Source organism: Neovison vison, chromosome 5 (genome assembly GCF_020171115.1).
Source record: "Neovison vison isolate M4711 chromosome 5, ASM_NN_V1, whole genome shotgun sequence".
NCBI classification, from domain to species: Eukaryota; Metazoa; Chordata; class Mammalia; order Carnivora; family Mustelidae; genus Neogale; species Neogale vison.
The window spans coordinates 6,392,374-6,400,035 of NC_058095.1; the positions used below are offsets into that span (position 1 = coordinate 6,392,374).

Genomic DNA, 7,662 nt, shown 5'->3' on the forward strand with positions numbered 1-7,662 from the left:
TTTCAGCATTTCTAGTAAGGCAGATAAAGTGGTGATGATCTGCCTCAGCTTTTTGCCGGGAATGTCTTTACTTCTCCCTTATTTCTGAAAGATGATTTCACCAGATAAAGTCTTTCTTTAAATGCCTTGAATGGGGACGCCTGGGTGGCTCAGTGGGTTAAAGCCTCTGCCTTCAGCTCAGGTCATGATCCCAGGGTTCTGGGATCGAGCCCCGCGTCAGGTTCTCTGCTCCGCAGGGAACCTGCTTTCTCCCCCCTCTCTCTCTGCCTGCCTCTCTGCCTACTTGTGATTTCTCTCTGTTAAATAAATAAAATCTTTAAATAAATAAATAAATAAATAAAATGCCTTGAATGTATCATTCCACTCTCTTCTGGTCTGTAGAATCTGTGCTGAGAAATTTGCTGATAAGTTAATGTGGGTTCCTTTGTAGGTTATAATCATTTTTTTCTTTCACTGTTTCTGGAAAATTTCTCTATCCTTGCATTTTGCCAGTTTTATTATAATGTGTCTTGGGAAAGTTCATTTTGTATTGAGAAAATGATTTATTAGTTTTGTGAATTTGTATGTCTAAGTCTGTCCTCTGGTTTGGGGAGTTTTCAGCTATTATTTCTTTAAATTTACTTTCTGCCTCTGACTACCTCTCTTCTCTTTATGGAACTCCAATTATTCTGATGTTTGTACTTCTGATGGGGTCTCATAGACCATGTGGACTTTTTTGCTCTTTTTCATTCTTATCTCTTTGCTCTCTTCTGAGATTATTTCAAAATTCCTAGCCTGTACATCACTGATTTTATCTTCCGTTAGGTCTCCTCTGCTGTGATGTTCTCCTATTGCATTTTAAAATTTTATTCATTGAATTCTTCTGTTCCAGAATTTCTATTTGGTGCCTTTAAAAAAAAACTATTTCTATCTCCTGTTTAAATTTCTTATTTTGTCCATGTATTGTTTTTCTGATTTTGTTCAATTGCTTTCCTGTGTTTTCTTGTTTGAGACCTCAAAACAGCTATTTCAAATTCTTTATCAGGTAGAATTCAGAATTTTGTGTCTGAGTTTGGTTACTTGAGAATTATTGTATTTTTTTAAAGAGGTGTGTCCTTGATTCTTCATGTTCCCTGGAGATTTGTGTTGCTGTTTTCACATTTGAAGTGGAAATCACCTCCTCCAATCTTATCAGTTGGCTTCAGGTTGGAGATATTTTTTGTTAGTTCTGCTTATATTAGGGGCTTTCTCCAATTTTGTACGGTTACACCTGCTTCCTGCTTCTTGCTCCCTTTTGTGGCAGAATTAGGTTTGTGTGTCTTCTATCTTAAAACTCACTGGCTTTTGGAAACTTCTCTTCTTTTCCAGAAGCTGGCGCTATAGCTCAAGTTTGTAGTTTTCATTTCCCAAAGAGCCTGGCCTGTTTTGGGAGTCCACTCCTTCCTTGTCGGCCAGAGCTTGCTCTTGCCATTACACTTGGGGATGTGTCCAGGGAGCTGGCTGCAGAGTGGGCAGGGAGGTGTGGGTTTAACACTTGGGGGCTCTTTTTTTTTTCCCTAAGATTTTTATTTATTTATTTGACAGACAGTGATCACAAGCAGGCAGAGAGGGAGGTGGAGAGAGAGAGGAAGGGAAGCTGGCTCCCCGCAGAGCAGAGAGCCTGACTCAGGGCTCCATCCCAGAACACCAAGACCATGACCCAAGCCGAAGGCAGAGACCCTAACCCACTGAGCCACCCAAGTGCCCCAACACTTGGGGTCTTTAGGGTTCCCACAGTCCAGGCTGGAGGTTCCTTCATGAGGTTCTCTCATCAGGTTATGGGCAGAGTTTCCTGTTGGAGACCTGAAGACAGTCAAGCAAGAACCACATCCCTTTCATGCTCTTTGATACTCTTATCTGCTTCTTTCCTGGTTTCTTTCTTCACCCTGTCACAGAGAACCTGCTTCAAAAGTTTGGTTGCTGCTGTAAAGAAATGTGTTTTTTTCCAGTAAGGGTCCCACACAGCTGGGGAAGTCAGGCACTCACTCCCTGTCTCCCTTATCCCCCCGAGAGAGGTCATTGTAGGCTAGTTCAGCTGGACTGCTGTGCTGTCTTGAGGGAGGGGTTCTGCTGACAAAGTTCCTCATCCTCTTCAATGGGTCCAAACTTGCATATATATATATATATATATATATATATATATATATATATATATATTTATTTATTTTTTTCATTCAGTGGAGTTGGCATCTGTCCTTGGGAAGACTGGACTTCTACAAAGCTCTCTCATCTGTGGGTATCTGCCCACTAGCACTCTCCAGATGTTCCCCAATTGCAGCTGGAGAGGGTGGGGCCCAGTTCATACTGCTGGTTCTGCAGAATTTACAGAGGTCTGTTTGCCTTTTACCCAGGGTGGGTGGGTGAGATTCCTCCTGGGTCTCTTGGTATATGGTACTGGATTTCACAACTTCCACAGAGGCACTACTGTTTTTGGATAGATGTTAATTTTTAGTTGTTAAAAGGGGGGCTAAGAGGGTGCCTGGATGGCTCAGTTGGTTGAGCATTGACTTTGGCTTAGGTCATGATCTCAGGGTCCTGGGATGGAGCCCCATGTCAGGCTTCCGAGTCAGCGGGGAGACTGCATCTCCCTCTTCCTCTCCCTCTGCCCCTATCCCTGCCTGTGCTCTCTCTGTCTCTTAAATGGATAAATAAAGTCTTTAAAAAATGGGAGGGGTTGAGATAAAATGGAGTGGGGTCAGATGTTATTATGATGGTCTTTTGCATTTCTTTTGATCACTGAATGATGTTCCTTTGCATGATGGGCCACAGGTTGTTTGTCCATACACCTACTGAAAGACATCTTGATTACTTCCAATTTTTGGCAATTATGAACAAAACCACTATAGACATTTGTGTTCAAGGTGCTCTTTTTTTTTTTAATTTTTTTTAAAGGTTTTTATTTATTTATTTATTTATTTATTTGACAGAGAGAGAGAGAGAGAGAGACAGAGATCACAAGCAGGCAGAGGCAGAGAGAGAAGCAGGCTCCCCGCCGAGCAAGGAGCCCGATGCGGGGCTCGATCCCAGGACCCTGAGATCATGACCTGAGCTGAAGGCAGTGGCTCAACCCACTGAGCCACCCAGGCGCCCCTCAAGGTGCTCTTTTAACACTTCAAGGAGACCTTACAACCAGCGCATGGGGCCTGGGGCACACTGATTTCCTTTCCATGGCCACAGTGTTGTTGGGAGCTTTTTGGGCTCTGAGAACAGAAGGAGATTGCCATATGATTGTTTTCTAGCACTGGCTTGCCTGACACTTGTTTCTCAGTTTCTTCCTTAAAAAAAAAAAAAAAAAAAAAAGGCAGCAGAATAAAAAATGATTGGGTTTGTGAATGGAAGCCACAATGATGAGAGATAGGCATGAAAGCAGAAGTAAGAGAATACAGTCCTGGTCTTTGTGGACTTGACCCAGATAGAGTCTGACATGGCTGGGCTGTGTAGGGGGAAGAAGTGAGTTTTGTGGTCAGAACCACGAACCTGTTTGTGGCCACCTTCCTCCTCTCTCTTCCAAGTGGCTGGGGCAGAAGTGTTGATGGAAAAATGAGTAAACATGTTGAGTATCAGGGGAACAATTGAAATGGCAAAGACTTTCTGTTTATTTCTGCAGCCTTTCATAGGTGCTAGTAGAGGAACTCATAATATCAACTGTATTATCCTGGGGACTGTTAATTCCAACCATCCTCACCTGTATGTGGCATTTAAAAATTTTTTCATTTTGAAATTTTAGATAATAATGACGTTTTTTAGTTTGCCAAGAACTTTCTATTCATCAACTCATTTAACTCTCAAAGCCATTATAGATGAGAAAACTCAGGCTCAGAGTGTGTTTGACCTGCCCAATGTCATTTGGCATGTGAACGGCAGAACTGAGACTAGAACACAGGGGTTTTGACTCCCAATCTAGTGCTCCTCCCAACTGCCTGAGGCCAGGGGCAAGTGAAGAAAGTGAAAGTACTGGTGGGGGTGAGTGGGTGGTGAGGACAGCATCTAGGGGGGCATGCCCAGAGGAAGGTGTTCAGGTAGAGGTAGCAAGTGGTAGACAAGGATGGGCAAGAGCCAACTTGCTTTTAGGCGGGGCTTTATGGGATAGTCTCTGTTCAGTGAACACCACCATGCTTCTGGGCAGAGCTTGACTTCGATGGAAGAGAAATCAATTTTGTTTTTCCTTTCAGCAAAAATCTGCTCATCTAAGTCTTCAGTCCTGTGGTAGAGAAAAAGGCGGTAAGACTTACTCTCAATGAGAAGAGTTGATCAGTGACAACGATGAGAATATTTCACCTCATCCATATCCCCAGAGGGATTCATTTATAAGCCAGTTTCTAATTTATTTATTTGGAACAGGAAATATTCATGGCTTGATAACTGGTTATATTTACTTACCAGGTGGAAGGTCTATTCAGGAGACCAGATGATCAGTCTGAACACTGCTTGATGAAAACTGAATCAGTAACCAGGAATGGGTACCGTCAAAAGTCGCTTATGTTAAGCTCATTCAGCCTGCTCTGTTTTTTAATGGTGTACTTCACGGTCTGCTGGTGAGATATTAACATGTCATTACTCCCAACTATTTGTTCTGGATTCTTTTCTGGTTATTAGATATGATTGTCCAGCCAAGTCCAACCTCATGGCTTGGAGACAGTGCCTGGGGATGAGAAGGGTGAGCATTCAGCAATCTGGTGCTCTGCATTTGACTCATGTAGACAATTACCCCCTACTTCTTCTGTAATTGGGGCTGAGACTATTCTCGGGGAAGTTCTTGGTGGCTGTTGGCCACAGACACAGGCTGAGATGAGAACAAGGATAACCCCAGCACGGACTATGATGGCATGTTACTAGAGGAAGAACCAATAAAATATGGGATCTGGAATGATGGCGGAATGATCTTCAGCTTCCTGGAAAAAACTTAGAATTTTGGTGGGTGGCTGAAAAAGCCATGGGATGTGATGCTGACCAATTCCAAATTTATGTAAAATAAATATTCAAGATAGGGCGTTTGTGTGAGTCAAAGGGAGGGGGAATGAGGTTAGAGGAGAAGACAGAAAACAAAGTAAGAGTTTAAAAAAAAGCCAAAGTCAGAGTCTCATGCTGAACTTTGTGATTGATTTGGTTCTGTGCACTGTCAGAAAGGAACTCCATAGGGCAGATGTGAAGACTGAATAAGATAGTGTGTAAGCCCCAGGTCGGACCTCCTGCAAATGCTCTGCCATTACAGTTCTTGGTTGTTTATCTTTCCTGATAATTATGTTTGCTCTCACTTAGCTACTTCCTGGCAACATATCAGGAGGCAACTGAACTTCATAGATCATGGCATGAGACAATGAGCTGTGGGCGTCATCGCTTGGAGGAAATTGAGGATTGATTTCTATGGCCATTAATTTTATGATGTAGGAGTTCATGGGACAGGACTTCACAGCCTTGAGATAAGGATCCACCCACTTTATTGATGAGGACACAGGAAGCCTGAGTTTTCGTTGTCACTCAAGGGGCTGTGAAATGGTCTCTTGTTGTGGGGTTTTGTGTGTGGGGGAGATACATTTGAAATTTTTGTTGAAATTAATATTAATATCTTATCTGTTAATAGCTTATTTATGTCCCTACCTTGTCTGTGAAATAAATATATAAAATTATTGAAGTTAGTGATGACACTAAAGATCAAATAGCTGAGAAGAAAGACAGGAGGAGTAGGTTGCATGTGTTGCATGTGTGCGTGTAGTCATTTTTCTGAAGATTATGATTTTTCAAACAGAGGTAATCTCTTAAGCAGGTATGTGCCCATTTCCTGTCCTTTTCTAAAAAAATTGTGGTAAGATATATATATCTTATATATATATAATCAATATATATATAAGATTTTTTTTTAAGATTTTATTTATTTATTTGACAGAGAGAGAGCTCACAAGTAGGCAGAGAGGCAGGCAGAGAGAGACGAGGAAGCAGGCTCCATGCTGAACAGGGAGCCCAATGCAGGGCTCGATCCCAGGACCCTGAGATCATGACCTGAACCAAAGGCAGATACTTAACCCACTGAGCCACTCAGGAGCCCCTTATTTTATTTTTTTAGAGTAGGCGCCACAGCCCTGAGATCAAGACCTGAGCTGAGATCAAGAGTTGAATGCTCAATCAACTGAGACACCTAGGTGCATCTCCCAAGGTGGCTTTAAATCCAATTTCTCTGATGACTAATGAGGCTGCACACCTTTTCATATGCTCATTAGCTATTCATACATCTTCCTCAGTGAAGCATCTGTTCCAGTCTTTGGCTTATTTTTAAAAACTGAGTTGTTTGCCTTTGTTATCGGTGATTTATAAGGGGTTTTTTTTATATATTCTTGATGTTCAATGTCTACCGTCTGTGGCGAGACACAGGTCTTGCTTATATGCTTCCCTTGCCTCTTCCTCTTCTAAGTGATGTCACTTAATGAACAGAAAATTTTAGTTTGGATGAAATCCAACCTGTAATTTATGGTGGTGCTTTTTGTGTCCTAAAAGGGTAATTGCCTACTTCAAGGTTGCAAAGATATTCTCTAATGCCTTTTTTTTTTTCTAAAAGCCTTGCAGGTCTGACTTTCATGTTTAAATCTGTGATCATTTTAAAATTAATTAACGAGTTAGTTCTAATTAATTCAAGTGTATGGAGTAAGTAGAAGTCAAGGTTTTTTTTTTCCACGTGAATATTCTGTTGTTCCAGCACTTTTTCCTTTTGCATGGAATTATTTATTTATTTTTGTTTGTTTGTTTTGTTTGTTTTGGGTTTGTTTTCTGCAGAAAGCCTTATTGTTTCCATTTGGCCCAGGGCTTGGGAGCGGGTTCCAGGGTGGTTAAAAAGCTGCTTCAGGGTTGTAGGGAGAGGCCAAGGCGCAAGCTCTGGCAGCAGGGGGATGACATAGAGGCCCCTTCAAAGGCTGCTGCTGGTCTCTGGAGGCTCCTAGTCATGCTTGAGAGTGAGCCTCTCGAAGACATACTGGCCCAGCCCAGCCTGGGGGCTGGTGGAGGTTCATCAGGTGGTCGCCCATCTTCTTGATGAGTTTCATCTCCTCATCTAGGAAGTGGTTCTCCAGGAAGTCACAGAGATGGGGTCTGTGCGGGCAGGACCCAGGGCAAGCAGATCCAGAAGGGTCTCATTCAGGCTTTTCTCCAGAACCAGTACAGCTTCCGTGGCGTCCAGGATTTTCCCCCACTCATCTTGGAATGGCTTCTGGACATCCTGGAAGAGGGTGTGGCCACCACGCTGATTTTGCATCTTCAAGAGATGCCGGGCACCCTCGCACTTCTCCTCAGTCAGCTTGTGGAAGAAGTGGCCCACACCCTCCAGAGTCACATCGTCATGGTGGAAATAGAAGCCCAGAGAGGGGTAGATGTAGGAGGTCCACAGATGCACGTTGACTGGGTGGTTGATGGCAACCTCTGCCTTGGTGGAAAAATTCTGATGAATCTGGGAGCTCATGGTTGATTTGAGGTAAGCGTGAAATTGGCTGATGTCTGGTCCTGTAGTCAGCGGGTGGCCAAGAAGATGGCTCCCAAGGTTGCGACTGGAAAAAAGGTTGGAGGGTGGTCGTTGGCTGGTTGAAGGGGCATCCCTGGGTCTGTTTTGTCCAAACACAGTTGAAGCAAGAGACATATCTGCAGGACTACGAGGTGTTCTGC

At 43.1% G+C, this 7,662-nt stretch overlaps 1 pseudogene; it reads right to left on the reverse strand.

The window, feature by feature from the left end:
- Positions 1-6,943: 6,943 nt before the first annotated feature.
- LOC122907540 lies at positions 6,944-7,462 on the reverse strand (annotated as a pseudogene).
- Between the last annotated feature and the right edge of the window lie 200 nt (positions 7,463-7,662).